This window comes from Cetorhinus maximus, chromosome 21 (genome assembly GCF_964194155.1).
Source record: "Cetorhinus maximus chromosome 21, sCetMax3.hap1.1, whole genome shotgun sequence".
Lineage (NCBI taxonomy): Eukaryota > Metazoa > Chordata > Chondrichthyes > Lamniformes > Cetorhinidae > Cetorhinus > Cetorhinus maximus.
In genome coordinates, this window is record NC_135899.1 from 6,395,263 (window position 1) to 6,419,647 (window position 24,385).

Below are 24,385 nucleotides of genomic sequence, written 5' to 3' on the forward strand. Positions count from 1 at the left end.
GACTCAGTAACTCCTCTAGCACAGCACACTGTCTAATTACTGTACCTGTATCCATCTCCCTCACACTGTCAGACTCAGTAACTCCTCTAGCACAGCACACTGTCTAATTACTGTACCTGTATCCAACTCCTTCACACTGTCAGACTCAGTAACTCCTCTAGCACAGCACACTGTCTAATTACTGTACCTGTATCCATCTCCTTCACACTGTCAGACTCAGTAACTCCTCTAGCACAGCACACTGTCTAATTACTGTACCTGTATCCATCTCCCTCACACTGTCAGACTCAGTCACTCTTCTAATACAGCACACTGTCTAATTGCTGTACCTGTATCCATCTCCCTCACACTGTCAGACTCAGTAACTCCTCTAGCACAGCACACTGTCTAATTACTGTACCTGTATCCATCTCCCTCACACTGTCAGACTCAGTAACTCCTCTAGTACAGCACACTGTCTAATTACTGTACCTGTATCCATCTCCCTCACACTGTCAGACTCAGTATCTCCTCTAATACAGCACTCTGTCTAATTACTGTACCTGTATCCATCTCCCTCACACTGTCAGACTCAGTAACTCCTCTAATACAGCACACTGTCTAATTACTGTACCTGTATCCATCTCCCTCACACTGTCAGACTCAGTAACTCCTCTAATACAGCACACTGTCTAATTACTGTACCTGCATCCATCTCCCTCACACTGCCAGATTCAGCAAGTCCTCCAAAACAGCACACTGTCCAATTACTGTACCTGTATCCATCTCCCTCACAGTTTCAGACTCAGTAACTCCTCTAGCACAGCACACTGTCTAATTACTGTACCTGTATCCATCTCCCTCACACTGTCAGATTCAGTAACTCCTCTAGCACAGCACACTGTCTAGTTACTGTACCTGTATCCATCTCCCTCACACTGTCAGACTCAGTAACTCTTCTAATACAGCACACTGTCTAATTGCTGTACCTGTATCCATCTCCCTCACACTGTCAGACTCAGTAACTCCTCTAGCACAGCACACTGTCTAATTACTGTACCTGTATCCATCTCCCTCACACTGTCAGACTCAGTATCTCCTCTAATACAGCACTCTGTCTAATTACTGTACCTGTATCCATCTCCCTCACACTGTCAGACTCAGTAACTCCTCTAATACAGCACACTGTCTAATTACTGTACCTGCATCCATCTCCCTCACACTGCCAGATTCAGTAAGTCCTCCAAAACAGCACACTCTCTAATTACTGTACCTGTATCCATCTCCCTCACACTGTCAGACTCAGTAACCCCTCTAACACAGGACGCTGTCTAATTACCATACCTGTATCCATCTCCCTCACACTGTCAGTCTCAGTAACTCCTCTTGCACAGCAAACTGTCTAATTACTGTACCTGTATCCATCTCCCTCACACTGTCAGTCTCAGTAACTCCTCTTGCACAGCAAACTGTCTAATTACTGTACCTGTATCCATCTCCCTCACACTGTCAGACTCAGTAACTCCTCTAATACAGCTCACTGTCTAATTACTGTACCTGTATCCATCTCCCTCACACTGTCAGACTCAGTAACTCCTCTAATACAGCTCACTGTCTAATTACTGTACCTGTATCCATCTCCCTCACACTGTCAGAGTCAGTAACTCCGATAATACAGCACACTGTCTAATTACTGTACCTGTATCCATCTCCCTCACACTGTCAGACTCAGTAACTCCTCTAGCACAGCACACTGTCTAATTACTATACCTGTATCCATCTCCCTCACTGTCAGACTCAGTAACTCCTCTGATACAGCACACTGTCTAATTACTGTACCTGTATCCATCTCCCTCACACTGTCAGACTCAGTAACTCCTCTAGCACAGCAGACTGTCTAATCACTGTACCTGTATCCATCTCCCTCACACTGTCAGACTCAGTAACTCCTCTAATACAGCAAACTGTCTAATTACTGTACCTGTATCCATCTCCCTCACACTGTCATACTAAGTAACTCCTCTAGCACAGCACACTGTCTAATTACTGTTCCTGTATCCATCTCTCTCTCACTGTCAGACTCAGTAACTCCTCTAGCACAGCACACCGTCTAATTACTGTACCTGTATCCATCTCCTTCACACTGTCAGACGCAGTAACTCCTCTTGCACAGCACACTATCTAATTACTGTACCTGTATCCATCTCCCTCACACTGTCAGACTCAGTAAATCCTCTAGCACAGCACACTGTCTAATTACTGTACATGTATCTATCTCCCTCACACTGTCAGACTCAGTAACTCCTCTTGCACAGCACACTATCTAATTACTGTACCTGTATCCATCTCCCTCACACTGTCAGACTTAGTAACTCCTCTAGCACAGCACACTGTCTAATTGCTGTACCTGTATCCATCTCCCTCACACTGTCAGACTCAGTAACTACTCTAGCACAGCACACTGTCTAATTGCTGTACCTGTATCCATCTCCCTCACACTGTCAGACTCAGTAACTCCTATAGCACAGCACACTGTCTAATTGCTGTACCTGTATCCCTCTCCCTCACACTGTCAGTTTCAGTAACTCCTCTAATACAGCACACTGTCTAATTACTGTACCTGTATCCATCTCCCACACACTGTCAGACTCAGTAAATCCTCTAGCACAGCACACTGTCTAATTTTTATACCTGCATCCATCTCCCTCACTCTGTCAGACTCAGTAACTCCTCTAATACAGCACACTGTCTAATTACTGTACCTGCATCCATCTCCCTCACACTGCCAGATTCAGTTAATCCTCTAATACAGCTCACTGTCTAATTACTGTACCTGTATCCATCTCCCTCACACTGTCAGACTCAGTAACTTCGATAATACAGCACACTGACTAATTACTGTACCTGTATTCAGCTCCCTCACACTGTCAGACTCAGTAACTCCTCTAGCACAGCACACTGTTTAATTACTATACCTGTATCCATCTCCCTCACACTGTCAGACTCAGTAACTCCTCTAGCACAGCACACTGTCTAATTACTGTACCTGTATCCATCTCCCTCACACTGCCAGATTCAGTAACTCCTCTAGCACAGCACACTGTCTAATTACTGTACCTGTATCCATCTCTCTCTCACTGTCAGACTCAGTAACTCCTCTAGCACAGCACACCGTCTAATTACTGTACCTGTATCCATCTCCCTCACACTGCCAGATTCAGTAACTCCTCTAGCACAGCACACTGTCTAATTACTGTACCTGTATCCATCTCTCTCTCACTGTCAGACTCAGTAACTCCTCTTGCACAGCACACTGTCTAATTACTGTACCTGTATCCATCTCTCTCTCACTGTCAGACTCAGTAACTCCTCTAGCACAGCACACTGTCTAATTACTGTACCTGTATCCATCTCCCTCACACTGTCAGACTCAGTAACTCCTCTAGCACAGTACTCTGTCTAATTACTGTACCTGTATCCATCTCCCTCACTCTGTCAGACTCAGTAACTCCTCTAATACAGCACACTCTCTAATTATTGTACCTGTATCCATCTCCCTCACACTGTCAGACTCAGTAACCCCTCTAACACAGGACACTGTCTAATTACTATACCTGTATCCATCTCCCTCACACTGTCAGTCTCAGTAACTCCTCTAGCACAGCACACTGTCTAATCACTGTACCTGTATCCATCTCCCTCACACTGTCAGACTCAGTAACTCCTCTAGCACAGCACACTGTCTAATCACTGTACCTGTATCCATCTCCCTCACACTGTCAGACTCAGTAACTCCTCTAATACAGCACACTGTCTAATTACTATACCTGTATCCATCTCCCTCACTGTCAGACTCAGTAACTCCTCTAGCACAGCAAACTGTCTAATTACTGTACCTGTATCCATCTCCCTCACAGTGTCAGACTCAGTAACTCCTCTAGCACAGCACACTGTCTAATCACTGTACCTGTATCCATCTCCCTCACACTGTCAGACTCAGTAACTCCTCTAGCACAGCACACTGTCTAATCACTGTACCTGTATCCATCTCCCTCACACTGTCAGACTCAGTAACTCCTCTAATACAGCACACTGTCTAATTACTATACCTGTATCCATCTCCCTCACTGTCAGACTCAGTAACTCCTCTAATACAGCACACTGTCTAATCACTGTACCTGTATCCATCTCCCTCACACTGTCAGACTCAGTAACTCCTCTAATACAGCACACTGTCTAATTACTATACCTGTATCCATCTCCCTCACTGTCAGACTCAGTAACTCCTCTAATACAGCTCACTGTCTAATTACTGTACCTGTATCCATCTCCCTCACACTGTCAGACTCAGTTACTCCTCTAATACAGCACACTGTCTAATTACTGTACCTGTACCCATCTCCCTCACACTGTCAGACTCAGTAACTCCTCTAGCAGAGCACACTGTCTAATTACTGTACCTGTATCCATCTCCCTCACACTGTCAGACTCAGTAACTCCTCTAGCACAGCACACTGTCTAATCACTGTACCTGTATCCATCTCCCTCACACTGTCAGACTCAGTAACTCCTCTAGCACAGCACACTGTCTAATTACTGTACCTGTATCCATCTCCCTCACACTGTCAGACTCAGTAACTCCTCTAGCACAGGACACTGTCTAATTACTGTACCTGTATCCATCTCCCTCACACTGTCAGACTCAGTAAATCCTCTAACACAGCACACTGTCTAATTACTGTACCTGTATCCATCTCCCTCACACTGTCAGACTCAGTAACTCCTCTAATACAGCACACTGTCTAATTACTGTACCTGTATCCATCTCTCTCACTCTGTCAGACTCAGTAAATCCTCTTCCATGTATTAGTGACTGAGGGATCTTTTACATCAAGTGACGAGTACAGCACAGACCTTTGTTGTAATGTCTCATCCAAAAGACGTCACCTCTGGCAGTACAATGAGAGTGTCAGCTCAAAATTCTGGAAAGGGTGTCTTGAGTCCATGACTTTTCTGATTCAGAGGGGACAGTGTGAGCCATTGACCTATGGTTGACACCATGGACTGTCTCACGCTATGTTCCATTGGCAAAAAAATCTTCAACATCTGCAAAAGACTGAAACAAACAAAAGGCCTGCTAAATTCACATTCACAGCTGGAATGGTTTGGATTTGACCAGAGGTACTCGATGTGGAGACTGATTATTGCTGGCCAACTGTCTCAGAAGTGCAATTGGGAAACATTATGTGAGGGAAAGGTCTTCCTGACATGTATCTTTGTCACGCAGTGCTACTGCTGTGCCTCAGAATGTTTAACCCCTTCTGAGTCAACTGTCTCCTGTCTTCCCACCCTCTCTGATCATAAGGATGTACGAGCAAGAGTAGGCCATTCGGCCCCCCAAGCTTGCTCCACCATTCAGTAAGACCATGGCTGATCTGACTGTGGCCTCAACTCCACTTTCCTGCCCGCCCCCCCTCATAACCCTTGACTCACTTGTCAGTCAAAAACCTATCAAACTCAGGGTATATTCACTGACCCAGCCTCCACTGCTCTTTTGGGAAGAGAATTCCAGACTACCAGCCCCCTGGGTGAGGAACTTCCTTGCCATCTCTGTCTTAAATGGGAGACCCCTTATCTTTAAACTGTGCCTCATAGTTCTAGATTCTCCCTCAAGAGTAAATATGCTTTCAGCATCTATCAAGCCCTGTCAGAATCGTATATTTTTAAACAACTATTCTTTCATGGGATGTGCAAGGCCAGCATTTGTTGCCCATCCCTAATTGCCCTTGAACTGAGTGGCCTGCTCAGCTACTTCAGAGGGCAAGCACATTGCTGTGGGTCTGGAGTCACATGTAGACCAGGCCAGGTAAGGACGGCAGATTTCCTTCCCTAAAGGGCATTAGTGATCCAGATGGGTTCTTATGACAATTGATGATTGTTTCATGGTCACCATTAATTGAATGTAAATTCTAATGGGATTTGAATTCATGTCCCCAGAGGATTAAAGCAAAATACTGCGGATGCTGGAAAAACTCAGCAGGTCTGGCAGCATCCATGGAGAGAGTAACAGAGTCAACATTTCGAGTCCGTATGACTCTTCTTCAGAGATTTAATCCCAAAGGTATTAGCCTGGGCCTCTGGATTACTAATCCAGTGATATTACTACTAGGCCACCATCTCCCCATTCTATACGTTTCAGACATATACCTGAGGGACCCTTTCAGTCACTATTGGCTGCTGATCAGGTTTTAATTGGCATCTCTCAATGGCATGTGTAGATCTCTTCATTCCTGCCTTCATACAGGACTGTTGTCCGGGAGATATGCCCTGCGTACAAGGTAAGTGGAAGCAAGACAAATACCGTTTACCCCTCCCCTGGTTCCTCTGACCCTGGCCTCCTGCCCATCCCCATCTCCCTTTGACATACCATTGGCGGCTGTGTCTTCAGTAATAAAACCTTACAGCCGTCTGTAGTGAGTAGTCAAAGTAATCTGCCTAAGGGTGGTTTTGTGTTCTCTCTACAGTTGCTCGTAGGAGCCTCCCATTTTAAATTTCGAGGTTACTAACGTCATCATTCTCTTTCTCCATCTTGGGCTATACCCCACTAACCTTCCTTCCCTCACTTCCTTCAGCAAGTTCTCATGCCTTAGGATATGGCCAATCCAACCTTCTTGTATTTTCTCCACGATCTACACGAATGGCCTTGCCTCCTCCGCCATCCCAAGAGCTTCCTCACTGCTCTTGTGTTCTCTCCAACTGACCCGCTCCATCCTTCTCCAGAGCCACACTGCACAGTCTTCTAGTCTTTGGCTGGCCTCTCTTCTCAAGGTTCACGTTTCAGACCTGTACAACAACAATGCCCAAATCGCAGTCTCCACAATCCTTTTCTTAAAATCTCTACTCATTCCTATGCTGAGCAATTCTTTATGTATGGAGAATACATTTTTGGACATAGCTACCTGAGCTCTGATTTTTTTAAGACACTAACCTTCTTTCCACGAAATGCTTCCCAGGAATTTAAATTGTGAGACCTGTTCCAGCTGTTGACCATTCATTGTCTCTGCTTTCCCACTATTGTTTCATCCAATCCTCTTAACTTCAATCCTTTTTACATTAATTATCATTCCACAGGCTTTCACCACTTCATTCACTCTATCCATTACTATCTATAGATCTGCTGTGCTAGCCACCTACAAATCTCACTACCTTCACCAATAAATGAAGCACACCCCTCTGTGCTGAACCATTTCCCCTGCTCCCTGTCTGAAACCCCTTATCCATCATCTTAAATCCATGTTCCTTTGTCCTGACTGCCTCAAGTTTAAAGAGTCAGTTGTGTGCATGACCTTTCAGAAGGTATTTGTTGAGGGAAGGTGGTGGTGTAGTGGTGTTCTCACTGGGCTGGTAATCCAGAGTCCCAGGGTAATGCTCTAGGGACCCAGGTTCAAATCCCACCACAGCAGATCTGGAAACCATTGTCAATTATCACAAAAACTCATCTAGTTCACCAATGTCCTTTAGGGAAGAAAATCTGCTGTCCTTTTCTGGTCTGATCCACAACAATGTGGCTGACTCTTAAATGTCCTCTGAAGTGGCCTAGTGTTCAGTTCTCAAGGGCAATTAGGGATGGGCAATAAATGCTGGCCCAGCCAATGATGAATGAAAAAAACCCATAGAGTTCAGTGTCAACCTATCTTACACAACATCCCTGTTCTCCAATGATGCACTGTTCCCCAGTCCCCAGTAAGTGCGCAGTCCCATTGCATTAATATCTCATAAGGTAGAGGCCACCTTAATCTCCAGCCTGAGAGTAATGTGGGGTATGTCAGGAAAAGCCATGGGTCTTTGAGCAGAGGGTGATGGTAGAGGGATGTTTCTGTGACTGGAAGTCTCTTTCAAGTGGGGTCCAACCAGGGCTCGGTGCTGGCGCACTTGCTGTTTGTGGTGCACATAAACTATTTGGACTTAAATGTAGGGATCAAGAAGTTCCCTAGTGACACGAAAACTGGAAGAATGATAAATAATGAGGAGGGTAGCTGTAAACTGCAGGAGGGTATCAATGGACTGGTCAGGTGGGCAGGGCAGTGGCAAATGGAATTCAACCCAGAAAAGTGTGAGGTAATGCACTTGGAAAGGGCTAACAAGGCAAGGGATTACACTGTGAATGGTAGGACCTTGGGAAGTATTGAAGGTCAGAGGGACCTTGGTGTGCATATCCACAGATCCCTGAAAGTAGCAGGACAGGTAGACAAGGTGGTTAAGAAGGCATATGGGATACTTGCCTTTATTAGCCGAGGCATAGAATACAAGAGCAGGGAGGTTATGCTGGAACTGTATAAAATGCTAGTTAGGCCACAACTGAAGTACTGTGTGCAGTTCTGGTCGCCACATTATAGGAAGGATGTGATTGCAATGGAGAGGGTGCAGGGGAGATTTACCATGATGCTACCTGGGCTGGAGGGTCTGAGCTATGAGGAAAGATTGGATAGGCTGGGGTTGAGCAACGAAGGTTGAGAAGGGACCTGATAGGGTGTATAAGATTAAGGGGGGGGCGTGGATAGGAAGGTGCTTTTTCCATTAGTAGAGGGGTCAATAACCAGGGGGCATAGATTTGAGGTAAGAGGTAGAAGGCTAAGAGGGGAGCTGAGGAGAAACTTTTTCACCAAGAGGGTGGTAGGAGTTTGGAACTCACTGCCTGAAAGGGTGGTTGAGTCAGAAACTCTTGTAACATTTAAGAAGTATTTAGACATTCACTTGCGTTGCCATAGCCTCCAGGGCTATGGGCCAAGTGCTGGAAAATTGGATTGGTGTCGTCAGACCTTTGTTGACCAGCACAGACAGGATGGGACAAATGGCCTCTTTCTGTGCTGTAGGCGTCTCTAAAGCTATGAGTCAAATGGATTGCCTGCACGTGCACAGGGCAGGAGGCACAACTCACGTGATGGGTGCTGATTTTTAAAACGTTTCGGTAGTTGAAAACCATGTGGTTTTTTCACCATTTTTCAATGTCTTGGCACAACGGCAATGTAAAACTGCCAAATTCAAAGCTAGACAGGGGGACACCACATGAGTAGATGTTGTGTGGAGAAATCTTGCTGGAAAGATGACATTTTGCACCGTTAGTAATGAACCAAACCTTTTTTTTCAAAAATACACCTTATTCATAAAATATCGAGATAACCATTACAAACAATTCAAAATGGTCATTACAGAAAGTGCAATGATATTCAAATGATCTACATTGAACATGTTAGACTCTGAGGTGCATCAAAACAGTTGTGGTACATGTAATGTTTACCATGTGCATTCACTGTGAGTCATACAGCCCGAGGGACTCTATCCAATTCCCAGCCCCTCGGTGTATGAACTAATCTGCCAGGGGAGGAAGAGATTCGCTGTGAATTATAAATTTCTGGAACTGGCTGGCCGATGTCCGTCACTTCACCATTCATCTCAACCTCCTGTACCCTATCACTGACCTTCCCTTTTGCTCTTCCTCTCCCTCCCTCCCTACACCCCCAACTTAGAACTTTTCAAAACCTATTACATTTCTAACTCTCCTCAGTTCTGATGAAGGGTCATCGACCTGAAAAGTTAACTCAGTTTCTCTCTCCACAGATGTTAACTGACTCTTTTCTGTCCTTATCACAACCTACCTGTTAATTTTCAGAACCTATTGGATTTGTGTGTTCTGATTCCCCTTTTGAACTCACTACAGGGAGTCAGGGCTGGTACTTAACACTATAAATACCCGTCGAACAGCACGATAACTGTTCATGCAATCCAACTGATCTCTGTGCCCGGAAAGGGAACAATTTAAACCGCTCAACCTCATTCCAGCATGTAGTAGATTCTTTGTAGAGATGTTAAAATGTTCAAATTTTTAAACTTACTTTTCCTTTCTGTCTCTTTTCTCTCTCAATTTTTTTTTATCCTTTCATGAGATGTCTGTCAATACCAAGGCCATAATTGTAGGTACATCCACAGGGCTGTTAGGGTGGGAGTTCCAGGATTTTGACCCAGCGGTAGTGAAGGAATGGCGATATATTTCCAGTTCAGGTTAGTGAGTGTCTTGGAGGGGAACTTCCAAGTGGTGGTGTTCCCATGTGTCTGCTGCCTTTGTCCATCTAGGTGGCAGATGTTGCGAGTTTGGAAGGTGCTGTCTAAGGACTCTTGGTGAGTTCCTGCGATGCATCTTGTAGATGGTACACACTGCTGCCACCGTGTGTCAGTGGTGGAGGGAGTGAGTGTTTGTGAATGGGGTGCCAATCAAGTGGGCTGCTTTGCCCTGGATGGTGTTGAGCTTCTTGAGTGTTGTGGGAGCTGCACTCATCCAGGCAAATGGGGAGTATCCCATCACATTCCTGTCCTGTGCCTTGTGGATGGTGGACAGGCTCTGGGGAGTAAGGGGGTGAGTTACTCACCGTGGAATTTGAATGACCTCTTTCTTTCCCCCTCTCTATTCCTCTTTCTCGGCCTGATTTGACTTAAACTCCCCCCCTCCCCCATCTCCGCCGTTCCTCGTACCATTTTCAGTCTCGAATCTGATGGGTCGAGCAGTGGACTGTAGCTCTCGTTGCTCATTGTAGGTCCCAGTTGCCCTCCATTGCACTCACCATGCCCGTTATCTGCTCAAATTTCCGGGGCGGAGTTGGTAGTGTGCAAGAGCAGAGGGACCTCAGCCTGTGTGTTCATGAATCATTGCAGGCGGTAGGGCAAGTTGACAATACAAACCTAAGAACTCAGAGCAGATGTAGTCCATACAGGCCCTTGTGTTCAATCAGTAAGGCCCTTGTTGATTTCGACACTTTCCACCCTATCCCTCGATTCACCGCGGCACATGGTAAAATTTGCATTCAATAAAAATGAAAATCTAGAATTAAAAGTGTGATGATGACCACAAAATTATTCTTGATTGTAGTAAAAACCCATCTAGTTCACTAATGCCCTTTAGGGAGGGAAATCTGCCGTCCTTACCTGGTCTGGCCTACATGTGACTCCAGACCCACAGCAATGTGGTTGACTCTGATATGCCCTCTGAAATGGCCCAGCAAGCCACTCAGTTCAAAGGCAGTTAGGGATGGGCAATAATTGCTGGCCTTGCCAGCGACGCCCACATCCCAATGAATGAATAAATAGCGAGTGGATGAGGGGAAATTTCTTCACTCAGGCAGTTGTGAATCTTTGGAATTCTTTACCCCAGAGGGCAGTGGAGGCTCTGTTGTTGAGTTGATTCAAGGTTGAGATCAATAGTTAATTGGATACTAAGGGAATCAAGGGATATGGAGATAGGTCAAGAAGGAGAGTTGATGTAGATGTTCAGCCATCGTTTTACTGAATGACAGAGGGGCCATACAATCTAGTCCTGTTCCTATTTCTTATGTTCTGAAAACACAATGGGCAAAATCATTTAATATTCATTCCCACTGAATAGCATTGTATAGGCCAACTCATTCTCCATTCACTCCCATTGTACGGAACTGCTGGCAGCAGGCATAGCTGTTAAATAGATGTGGTTCTGCTAGACTGCTCCACAATAACATCTATTTTCATTATCTACCAAGGTTCACACACACCTTCACATACACGTACACACCACACACACACAAAAACAAACAAACACAAGCACTCAGACCCACACAATCAGATGCATGCACACAGACAAACACACAGGTACTCATAGATACAGACACACAGAGATGTTCATACACCCTGACACGCACAGAGATGTTCATACACACAGACACAGAGATGTTCATACAAACAGACACAGAGATGTTCATACACACAGACACAGAGATGTTCATACACACAGACACGCACAGAGATGTTCATACACACAGACACACAGACACAGAGATGTTCATTCACACAGACACACACAGAGATGTTCATACACACAGACACACACACAGAGATGTTCATACACACAGACACACACACAGAGATGTTCATACACACAGACACACACAGAGATATTCATACACACAGACACACACACACACAGATGTTCACACACACACACAGATGCCCATACACACAGACACACACACACAGATATTCATACACACAGACACACACACACATGTTCATACACACAGACACACACACACACACAGATATTCATACACACAGACACACACACACATGTTCATACACACAGACACCCACATGTTCATACACACAGACACACACACAGAGATGTTCATACACACAGACACACACATGTTCATACACACAGACACACACACATGTTCATACACACAGACACACACACACACAATGTTCATACACACGGACACACACAGATTTTCATACACATGGACACACAGAGATGTTCATACACACAGACACACATGCAGAGATGCTCATGCACACAGACACACACGCAGAGATGTTCATACACACAGACACACACATATGTTTATACACACAGACACACACAGATGTTTATACACGCGGACACACACACAGATGTTCGTACACGCGGACACACACACAGATATTCGTACACACGGACACACACAGATGTTCATGCACGCAGACACACACACACAGATACTGAAGCAGTCCATGTCCGAATGCAGACAGACCTGGACAATATCCAGGCTTGGGCTGACAAGTGGCAAGTAACACTTGCGCCACACAAGTGCCAGACAACGACCATCTCCAACAAGAGAGAACCTAACCATCGCCCTTTGATATTCAATGGCATTACCATCACTGAATCCCCCACTATCAACATCCTGGGGATTACCATTGACCAGAAACTGAACTGGACTAGCTATATAAATACTGTGGCTACAAGAACAAGTCAAAGGCTAGAAATGATGCGATGAGTAACTCACCTCCTGACTCCCCAAAGCCAGTCCACCATCTACAAGGCACAAGTCAGGAGTATGATGGAATACATCCTAATTGCCTGGATGAGTGCAGCACCAACAACACTCAAGAAGCTTAACACCATCTCGGACAAAGCAGCCCACTGTATTGGCACCCCATCCACAAACAATCTCTCCTGCTGACTGTGCCCAGTAAGAGTTCAGTACAATCTTTGCCAGTGCCCAGTGTGGGTTCAGTACAATCACTGACCGTGCCCAGTGTGGGTTCAGTACAATCACTGACGTGCCCAGTGTGGGTTCAGTACAATCTTTGCCAGTGCCCAGTGTGGGTTCAGTACAATCACAGACTGTGCCCAGTGTGGGTTCAGTACAATCTCTGGCAGTGCCCTGTGTGGGTTCAGTACAATCTCAGACAGTGCCCTGTGTGGGTTCAGTAAAATCACTGACCGTGACCAGTGTGGGTTCAGTACAATTTCAGACTGTGCCCAGTGTGAGTTCAGTACAATCTCAGACTGTGCCCAGTGTGGGTTCAGTACAATCTCAGATTGTGCCCAGTGTGGGTTCCGCACAATCTCAGACTGTGCCCAGTGTGAGTTCAGCACAATCTCAGACTGTGCCCAGTGTGGGTTCAGCACAATCTCAGACTGTGCCCAGTGTGTGTTCAGTACAATCTCAGACAGTGCCCAGTGTGGGTTCAGTACAATCTCAGACTGTGCCCAGTGTGGGTTCAGCACAATCTCAGACTGTGCCCAGTGTGGGTTCAGTACAATCTCAGACTGTGCCCAGTGTGTGTTCAGTACAATCTCAGACTGTGCCCAGTGTGTGTTCAGTACAATCTCAGATTGTGCCCAGTGTGGGTTCCGCACAATTTCAGACTGTGCCCAGTGTGAGTTCAGTACAATCTCAGACTGTGCCCAGTGTGGGTTCAGTACAATCTCAGATTGTGCCCAGTGTGGGTTCCGCACAATCTCAGACTGTGCCCAGTGTGAGTTCAGCACAATCTCAGACAGAGCCCAGTGTGGGTTCAGTACAATCTCAGACTCTGCCCAGTGTGTGTTCAGTACAATCTCAGACAGTGCCCAGTGTGGGTTCAGTACAATCTCAGACTGTGCCCAGTGTGGGTTCAGTACGATCTCAGACTGTGCCCAGTGTGGGTTCCGCACAATCTCCGACTGTGCCCAGTGTGGGTTCCGCACAATCTCAGACTGTGCCCAGTGTGGGTTCGGTACAATCTCAGACTGTGCCCAGTGTGGGTTCCGCACAATCTCAGACTGTGCCCAGTGTGGGTTCAGTACAATCTCAGACTGTGCCCAGTGTGGGTTCAGTACAATCTCAGACTGTGCCCAGTGTGGGTTCGGTACAATCTCAGACAGTGCCAAGTGTGTGTTCAGTACAATCTCAGACAGTGCCCAGTGTGAGTTCAGTACAATCTCAGACTGTGCCCAGTGTGGGTTCCGCACAATCTCAGACTGTGCCCAGTGTGCGTTCAGTACAATCTCAGACTGTGCCCAGTGTGTGTTCAGTACAATCTCAGACAGTGCCCAGTGTGGGTTCAGTACAATCTCAGACTGTGCCCAGTGTGAGTTCAGTACAATCTCAGACTGTGCCCAGTGTGGGTTCAGTACAATCTCAGACAGTGCCCAGTGTGGGTTCAGTACAATCTCAGACTGTGCCCAGTGTGAGTTCAGTACAATCTCAGACTGTGCCCAGTGTGTGTTCAGTACAATCTCAGACAGTGCCCAGTGTGGGTTCGCTACAATCTCAGACTGTGCCCAGTGTGAGTTCAGTACAATCTCTCTTGCTGACAGCGCCCAGTATGTGTTCAACTACAAACCACCAAGCATTATTCTAATCTTTCATTGTGATGCTTCTCTAATCCATTTGCTACTTGTAGTTGTCACCGTGTGAGGTGCTTTAGAGAGTGAAGTTTTCATGCCTGGACATTCAACTGGAAAGCCGAGGCCACTCCGCCCTGTAACGATCACCAATATTGCCCCTCCCGAAACTAGGAGCAGTGCGAGCTCCCTATCGAAATATTTAATCCATCATGGGAAAGGTCAAACAATCCAATGAGAAAGACGTTTCCCTGCTGCTAATAATTAACAGGACCATTTACCGACACTCCTTATTCGAATCTGCCCATCTGATTACAGGACCGATCTTTCTCTGTCTCTCTGGGTTATCCTTTCTCTATATTCTGCATACTATCTTTCTCTCTGCCTCTTTCAATCACTTTCTCTCTCTCTCTCTCTTTCATTCTATTTAGGTGTGTCCCTCCTCCTCTCCACCTTCCATGTTCGGACTCTGCTTGCTGTTTCATTCTTTCTGCTGTCTCTCCTCTTCTTTGCATCTCTCTGTTTTGTCTTGTGGTGGATCTCTCTTTATTTCTCAGCTGTCTTTGTTACTCTCATGCTCTCTCTCTATCTCTTTCCTGTCTGCCTTTTTCTTTCCATCTCTCTCCCCAGTCTGTATGTATCTGTCTTCTTTGCCTCTGCATTCCCTCTATCTCTGATTCAGTATGAGTTGTCTCCATGTTCCTTTGCCCTGTTTTATCCTGTGCTTGTATCACTCTTTCTCTCACTCTCCGTTTAATGCTGGGTTCTTACTCATTCTCTCACTATTTTACATCTCCTTCAGCAGTTTCTCTCACTCATTTGCGATGACCATCCTCTCATTTCTCTCTTCTCCCTGTTTCATCCCATCTCTATTTCTCTCCCTCTCTCTATCTTGCTGTTGTCTCTCTTCTTCACTCTATTGATAGCTTTGCTTCTCCCTCTGTCTACCCCCTCCTCTTTCCCTCCCTGCCCCTTTCCCTGCCTGCCTCTCTCTCTCTGTCTGCCCCTCTGTTACTCTCACTCTCCCTCTTTCTGCCTCACTCTCTCTCCCTTTCCACCTCTCTCTTTATCTCTTTCTCTCTCTCTCGCTTGCTCTGCCTCTCACTTTACCCTTTTCTCTCTCTTTTCCACCTCTCTCTTTATCTCTTTCTCTCTCTCGCTTACTCTGCCTCTCTCTTTACCCTTTTCTCTCTCTTTTCTACCTCTCCCTTTACCTATTTTACTTTCTCTCTTTCTGCCTCCTTTACCTCTTTCCCTCTCTCACTTTAGCTCTCTCACCCCCCTCTCCCTGTCCTTTACCCTGCCTGTCTCACTCCCTGCCCCTCTCTCTCTCTATCACCTCCTCTGGCACTTTCTCTCTCTCTCTCTCTCTCTTCCTGCCCCTCTCTTTCGCTCTCTCTCTCTCTGTCTTCTTGTCAACATGAAACAAATGCCAGGAAGAATCGAAGGCAGTCCCAGCACTGGGTGATTCCTGTCTGTTAACTACAAAACCATCGCTTCTTTGGGGATTCTGCTCGAATCTCAGTCAGTCAGTCATTCGAGACGGATCAGTAAACAGAAGCTCAAAACAGCTGGAATCCAGCTCGCCTTAACAAGCAACACTGTGAAACTTTGACACGGTGCTATGTAACAACATAGGAAAAAAAACACACACATTTTGGAGACGCCAGAGAGATGGGAAGTGGCTGTATTACCTTAGTGAGTAAACTGCCTGCTGTTCACATTCACCAATGCTTCCTGGTTGAGACTCCACAGAGGGCTGGTGCCAGAGAGAGAGAGAGAGAGAGAGTGCGTGAAGGAGAGAAAAAGCAGATTCTTGCTGCTGCTGCTACTCTCATTTGCAGGCTCGAGAGCTTTCTGAGCTCCTTGTGTGGCGAAAAGAAAATCTTAATAGTCACACCCACAAGTATTTTGACATCAGCGCTCCAGTCAGGGCTGCAGCCACTCAGTCAGTCAGGCAGGAGAATCACACAGTCTTGCTTTTAAGAGGCAGGCAGGCGTGTAAACCCAGCCCCTGCTGGATTATTAATGGAGCCTTTAAGAAACTGAGTTAAGATTCAACTACACAGACTGGCCTCGAAATCAGGGTCATCTGAAGGCCTGGCACAATGGACAATAGCCTTAACGTCAATCTTCTGATGAAGGTTCAGCTAATTGTACAGGAACACACTGGCTCTTTTGATCCTTTATAGGTTATCTTCAGGGTGAAAAACACTCGCACTAATTATTGGGACAGATCCTCGCAGTATGCAAGTAGTTAGACTTTCCTCCTCAGCCCTCCAGCTTTCATACTGTTGCACCCTGACTTACTGGAAATTTGAGCAGATAGCGGACACAGTGAAGGCAAAGGAGGGCATCTGGGACCTACAATGAGCTGTGAGAGCTACAGTCCACTGCCTCAGCCCATCAGATTTAAGATTGAGAAAGATACGAGGAACGGTGGAGATGTGGAGCGGGGGGGTGGAGAGTTTAAGTCAAATCAGACAAAGAGGAATGGAGAGAGGGCATTCAAATTCCACGGCAAGTAACTCACCTCCTGACTCCCCAAAGCCTGTCCATAAGGCACAAGTCAGGAGTGCGATGGAATACTCTCCACTTGCCTGGATGAGTGCAGCGCCAACAACACTCAAGAAGCTCGACACCATCCAGGACAAAGGAGCCTACTTGTTTGGCACCCCATCCACAAACATTCACTTCCTCCACCACCGACGCACAGTAGCAGCAGTGTGTCCCATCTACAAGACGCACTGCAGAAATTCACTAAGGCTCCTCAGACAGCGCCTTCCAAACCCACGACCACTACCATCTAGAAGAACAAAGGCAGCAGATACATGGGAACACCGCCACCTGGAAGTTCCCCTCCAAGACACTCACCATCCTGACTTGGAAATATATCACCGTGCCGTCACTGTCGCGAGGTCAAACTCCTGGAACTCCTGCCCTAACAGCACTGTGGGGGTACCTACAATGCTGGTCTTGGCATTGACAGACATCTCATGAAAGGATAAAAATTATTAAGAGAGAAAAGGGACAGAAAGGAAAAGTAAGTTTAAACAAAAAAGGTCTCAATTTGAACATTTTAATATCTCTACAAAGAATCTACTACATGCTGGAATGAGGTTGAGCGGTTTAAATTGTTCCCTTTCCGGGCACAGAGATCAGTTGGATTGCATGAACAGTTATCGTGCTGTTCGATGGATATTTACAGTGTTAAGTACCAGCCCTGACTCCCTGTAGTGAGTTCGAAAGGGGAATCAGAACACACAAATCCAATAGGTTCTGAAAATTAACAGGTAGGTTGTGATAAGGACAGAAAGGAGTCAGTTAACTTCTGTGGAGAGAGAAACTGAGTTAACTTTTCAGGTCGATGACCCTTCATCAGAACTGAGGAGAGTTAGAAATGTAATAGGTTTTGAAAAGTTCTAAGTTGGGGGTGTAGGGAGGGAGGGAGAGGAAGAGCAAAAGGGAAGGTCAGTGATAGGGTACAGGAGGTTGAGATGAATGGTGAAGCAATGGACATCGGCCAGCCAGTTCCAGAAATTTATAATTCACAGCGAATCTCTTCCTCCCCTGGCAGATTAGTTCATACACCGAGGGGCTGGGAATTGGATAGAGTCCCTCGGGCTGTATGACTCACAGTGAATGCACATGGTAAACATTACATGTACCACAACTGTTTTGATGCACCTCAGAGTCTAACATGTTCAATGTAGATCATTTGAATATCATTGCACTTTCTGTAATGACCATTTTGAAATGTTTGTAATGGTCATCTCGATATTTTATGAATAAGGTGTATTTTTGAAAAAAAAAAGGTTTGGTTCATTACTAACGGTGCAAACTGTCATCTTTCCAGCAAGATTTCTCCACACAACATCTACTCATGTGGTGTCCCCCTGTCTAGCTTTGAATTTGGCAGTTTTACATTGCCGTTGTGCCAAGACATTGAAAAATGGTGAAAAAACCACATGGTTTTCAACCACTGCAGTTTTAAAAAATTAACTCCCATCACGTGAGTTGTGCCTCTGTCCTGTGCACGTGCAGGCAATCCGTTTGCTCAAAGAGATGTGGTTTTTCCTGACGTACCTCGTGCTACTCACAGGCTGGGCATTAAGGTGGCCTCTATCTTGCAAGTTTTTGGTGCAGTGGGACTGCTCACTTACTGGGGAACAGGGCATCATTGGAGAACAGGGATGTTGTGTAAGATAGGTGGACACTGATCTCTATGGGTTCCTTTTTTTCATGGGTTGTGGGCATCATTGGCTGGGCCAGCATTTATTTCCCATCCCTAGTTGCCCTTGAGAAGGTGGTGATGAGCTGCCTTCTTGAACCGCTGCAGTCCTTATGGTATAGATACACCCACAGTGCTGTTAGGAAGGGAGTTCCAGGATTTTGACCCAGCGACAGTGAAGGAACGGTGATATATTTCCAAATCAGGATGGTGAGTGACTTGGAGGGGAACTTCCAGGTGGTGGTGTTCCCATCTATCTGCTGCCCTTGTCCGTCTAGGTGGGACTGGTCGTGGTTTTGGAAGGTGCTGTCCTAGTGCAGATATCTCAGAGGTTTGCGGGGCTTGGAGGAGGTTAGAGACATAGGGAGGGGTGGGTCTATGGAGGGATGTGAAAACAAGAATGAGAATTTTAAATTTGAGGCATTGTTGGATAGGGATACAATAAACGTCAGACAGCATAGGGGCGAACAGGACTTGGTGTGAGTTAGGATTTCGACAGCAGAGCATTGGAAGTTCACAGAGAGCAGAGAGGTTGTGCGGGTGTTGATCCAACTCTGTGGGCTTGATTTTAGGAGACACCGTATACCCCGGCCACCCCTCTCCGTCCCCTGTACCCCCACTGACGGTAGGGCTGCCCGCCAAAAAACCAGCTGCCCCGCAGCCATTTTGCCCTTGGGACGAAGTCCCACTTTAATCTATTTGGCCAGCGGCTCTGTGGTCCCAACAGCGCCAGATTTGAGCGGTGGCCACTGCTGGGACTACAGGCAGTCCCCATACAGGAGGACGGTTTGGAGCCAGACTGCAAAAGGTAACTCAGGGCGATGGCGGGGCCTGCCTGGCAGGCCCCGGCGAGGGGGATGAGGGGGCCAGGTTTGAAAAGCCACGGGGAGGGCTAAAAGGGAAGAATAACCTTGGGGGCGTGCTTCCGTTAGGAATAGGGCACCCCCAAAGGAGGGTCCATCTTGCCCAACGTCAACCAGTGCAGTCAAAGCTGCCGGATTATCCACCTGCCCTGGGCCTGCCCCATCCATGGGGTAAAATAGTGTCAGAGGCAGAATGAGATACTTAGGCAACAAATAATTGTCCACTTAAGGGCCTCAATAGACACAAAGGTGGCCAGGGTGCCTGCCCTCCCGCGGCCACCACAGAATTGGGGGCAGGCAGGAACACTTTGGGAAGGCCGCATGCTGCGTTTTGAGCGCCCCACCAGCCCCCTAACCTTCAAACATGCCGATGGGTCTGTAAGACCCAGCTCTGTGAGTTTAGCACAGGAGCTGACCACACTAGAAGACAAACATGAGTGGCGTGGGGAAATTGCACCCCCAGGGAGCCCACCAGCTTTACATGCAGTTATTAAAGCTGCTAGTTTTAACCTAAACTATTATGTAAGAGAAAGAAACAAGAAAGACTTGCACTTATACCATGCCATTTACAAACTGAGGACATCCCCATGTGATTCACACCCAATGAAGGACCTTTAAACTATAATCACTGTTGTGATGTCGGGGACACATCAGAAAATCTGCACACAGCAAGCTCCCACAAGCGGCAATGTGTTTTAGTGATCTTGGTTGAGGGACAGATATTTTCAGGGACACCAGGGGAGAACTCCCCTGCTCTTCTCCAAAATAGCGCCACGGGATCTTTTGCTTCCAACTGGGAGAACAGCCTCGGTTTAATGTCCAACTAAGCGAGGGCCTAAATTTTCTGCTCAAACACTTCTTATTTCATCCGTTCAATTGCCCTTGAGAAGGTGGTGGTGGGCCACTTTCTTGGGCCGATGCAGTCCATGTGGCGTTGGTACACCCACGGCGCTTTTAGGAAGAGCTGTTTGAAGTCACTCATGAATTGTGGCCACCACATTGCGCACTCGCCTCTGTCTCAGGAGGTTTTGTGCTTTCCTCCCACTCCAGAGACTCTTGCACACAGTGACAGCGCCTTCAGGAGAGAAGGGACAATCATGGGGGAGGGGAGATTACTCTTGAGAGCCCATTCATTGTGTCTCGTGGTGGTTGCGCAAGCTCATGTGGACTGCTTAAATTACCATGGTGACATTAAAATCAAGCTCTGTGTTTCACTTCCTGTTTTCAGTTCTATTTTTGAGAAAGTCACCCTTAGTTCAATGAGAAGCACTCTCACCTCTGAGTCATAAATATTGTGACTTTAAGCCTGACTCCAGAGTAATAAAATCTACTCAACAGCAGGGCAGAGGCTGGGAACCCCGTGACGAGTAACTCACTTCCTGACTCCCCAAAGCCTGTCCGCCAGCTACAAGGCACAAGTCAGGAATGTGATGGAATACTCCCCACTTGCCTGGATGAGTGCAGCTCCCACAACACTCAAGAAGCTCGACACCATCCAGGATAAAGCAGCCCACTTGATTGGCACTATATCCACAAACATTCACTCCCTCCACCACTGATGCACAGTAGCAGCAGTGTGTACCATCTACAAGATGCACTGCAGGAATTCAGCAAGGCTCCTTTGACAGCACCTTCCAAACCCACGACTGCTACCACCTAGAAGGACAAGGGCAGCAGATAGATGGAACACCACCACTTGGAAGTTCCCCTCCAAGCCACTATCCTGACTTGGAAATATATTGCCGTTCCTTCACTGTCGCTGGGTCAAAATCCTGGAACTCCCTCCCTTACAGCACTATGGATGTAGCTCCACCACATGGACTGCAGCAGTTCAAGCAGGCAGCTCACCACCACCATCTCAAGGGCAACTAGGGATGGGCAATAAATGCTGGCCTAGCCAGTGACACCCACATCCCATGAACAAATAAACAAATGACAGCCTCCTGTCACTATCAAGGAACATGGAGGAGTCTGGCTTCAACTTGACAGAGGATATGCTTTAGAACTTCTATTTGCAGTCCCTACCCCATAAACACACTCTGCTATGAGCGCTGAGTAGTTAATTAGCTAACTCGTTGAATCTGGTTTCTCTAGCCCCAGTTCAGCTAACTATAAACTCAGGGTTCTTTAGTGCAGCCAAGGCAAACAAGTGCAGCTGAGGAAACTCAGTGCAAGCCTGAGAGTTTGGTGAGTGGGGGAGTTCGGTAAAGGTGGAGAAGAAGCTGTTTGTTTCCTTTTGCTTTTTCTACCATTTTCACCCTGTATGAATTGGAGCTTACTCTATTGCAGGAAAGGAGCTAGCTGTTTGGTGAGTATCTGGTAAGCGGTTAAGGTCTATTCTATTCTTCAAGTTTAAAATAGTATGCAAATTGGTGGTAATGTTAATAAAATATATAAAAAAGGAAAATAAAGGAATAATATAATTGAACTAATTAAAACACATTAAGGAATAGCAGTGATATGTCAAGGCTGCAGCATGTGGGTGCTCCTGGATAACATTGTGATCCAGGGCAAACATATCTGCTGTAATTGTTTGTGGCTCGAGGAACTTCAGCTCAGAGTCATTGAGCTGGAGGCTGAGCTGCAGACACTGTGACACATCAAGGAGGGGGAAAGTTACCCGGATGCTTTGCACTAAGAGGCAGTCACATCCCTGAGGATAGTGTCTTGTGATTTGGTCAGTGGTCAGGGACAGGGAGGTGTGACTGCAAGTGTAGGTAAGGGGACCCAGAGGGCAGGAGTGCAGGAGTGTGAGCATCTGCAATTGCCCAATCAGTTTGAGGTTCTCTCAGCTTGTTTGGATGAGAGTGAGGGCTGCAGGGTGGGTGAGCAAACTGACCATGGCACCGTGGTACAGGAAGCCATTCAAGTGGGGGCAGCAAAAAATAAATTAGTGGTGGTAGGGGACAGTATAGTGAAGGAGATTGACACTGTTCTGTGTAGCAAAGAGCGAGAGTCCAGGCGGCTGTGTTGCCTGCCTGGTGCCAGGGTTCAGGGCATCTGCTCAGGGCTAGAGAGGAACTTACATTGGGAGGGGGAGGATCCAGTGCCATGGTCCAGGTATATACCAATGACATAGGTAGAACTAGGAAAGAGGTTCTGCAAAGAGAGTATGAGAAGCGACACACTGAATTACAAATAGGAAACTCAGGTTCTATTATCCCTGGATTATTACCTGAGCCGTGTGCAAATTGGCAAAGGGTACATCAAATTAGAGAGATGAGCATGTGACTCAGAGACTGGTGTGAGGGAAGTGGGTTCCGGTTTGTGGGGCACTGGCACCAGGACTGGGGAAAGTGGGGACTGTACCGTTGGGATGGTGTACACCTGAACCGTGCTGGGACCAGTGTTCTTGCAAACCACATAACTAGAGAAGTAGAGAGGATTTTAATCTAAATAGTGGGGGCAAGGGATCAAATGTGGAAAGATGTGGTATATCAAAGAGTAGAGACAAGGTAAGAGAGGAAAATTAGTAATATGGGAAATGAGGGTCAGAGAGTGGCTGGAAGGGACAGAGAGGAAAAGCCTAAAAATGCACAAAGAAAACAAAAAGACACAACTAAAGACTCTTACCCGGTGGCCGTGATGGGGGCTTCTCACACCGTATCACCCCTAACCCGCCACATTATTTATTCATTCCCGGGATAGACGCCGTTTCAATGGCGGGCGGGCTCCGATTTGCCCGCCACGCCATCACCTCGTCGCTTCACCATGCCAGGCACCAGATTTAAAGTACAGCTGCACTCAGTGCTTCCAGCCCAGGGCTGCAGTAAAGAAGACATGGCCCCGAAAGGCAAGAAGACTGCAGCCCTCAAGCGCCTTTCGGACGCCGTGGAGGCCGCTACCCCAGCACTGGCAGCAGGAGGGGCAGCCACATTACCAATCTGGCTTGGTAGGCGATGACAGTGGTGATCAGTGCCAATGCTGCCCAAAGAGGCAGGCTACCCAATGCAGGTACAGGGTGAATGGTCACATCCGTGCAGCCAGGGTATGGTAACCATCTCATCGCTCTAAACGCACACATTCACTGGCATCTCACTCTCTGCCAGCTCAATGGACATCACCACCCATTCTCACACACACAACTTTACATCTCCATCTGGCCTCATCTCCTATTGAAGCTGCCCCCTCAGCCTTCACCATCTTGAGGCCACTTGCACAGATCAACATGAGCCTCCCCCAACACACCCTGGGTTACCCTCCTTCCCCAGTACAGCCCTTGTCCTGCAGCCTCTTCCCTTGCCTGAGGCCACTTCATCCTCTTCCCCAAGCAAGTCCTAGCCCTGCAGCCATTGAAAAGCCATCAACATATGGCTGACCGGGAAGGTAGAGACCAGCCTGTGCGGCTCCCTAAAAGTGATGTGGTGCTGCCTGTGAAGCCTGGCAGTGATGACTGCGAGTGCTGACTGAAACAAGGTAGGCAAACAAACCTCAAAGTCCCAAGTGAAGTGCAGCCCGCCAAATCGCTTACGTGCTCTTGTGAAAGGTGTCGGTGTATGTTCCCGCTGACGTGGGTGGATGATCCAGCAGGGGGAGTGAGTCCGGTGGGCAGATCTAATAATGATATGCTGATGTATTACAATGAGGTTCCTGACAACCAAGGGCGGAGAATGTGGCCCGCCATCGGTGGGCTGA

At 47.0% G+C, this 24,385-nt stretch overlaps 1 protein-coding gene and 1 pseudogene across 1 annotated transcript in view; one reads left to right on the forward strand and one right to left on the reverse strand.

Moving 5' to 3' along the window:
- The window catches only part of LOC144695435 (regulator of G-protein signaling 3-like), a 195,866-nt gene extending 178,757 nt beyond the window's left edge, over positions 1-17,109 (reverse strand). Inside the window, exon 1 of the mRNA XM_078566323.1 lies at positions 16,351-17,109. The gene's annotated coding sequence lies outside the window, so the exon portion shown is untranslated. The remainder of the gene's footprint in view (positions 1-16,350) is intronic.
- The window catches only part of LOC144695499 (zinc-binding protein A33-like), a 519,682-nt pseudogene that overhangs the window by 213,820 nt on the left and 281,477 nt on the right, over positions 1-24,385 (forward strand).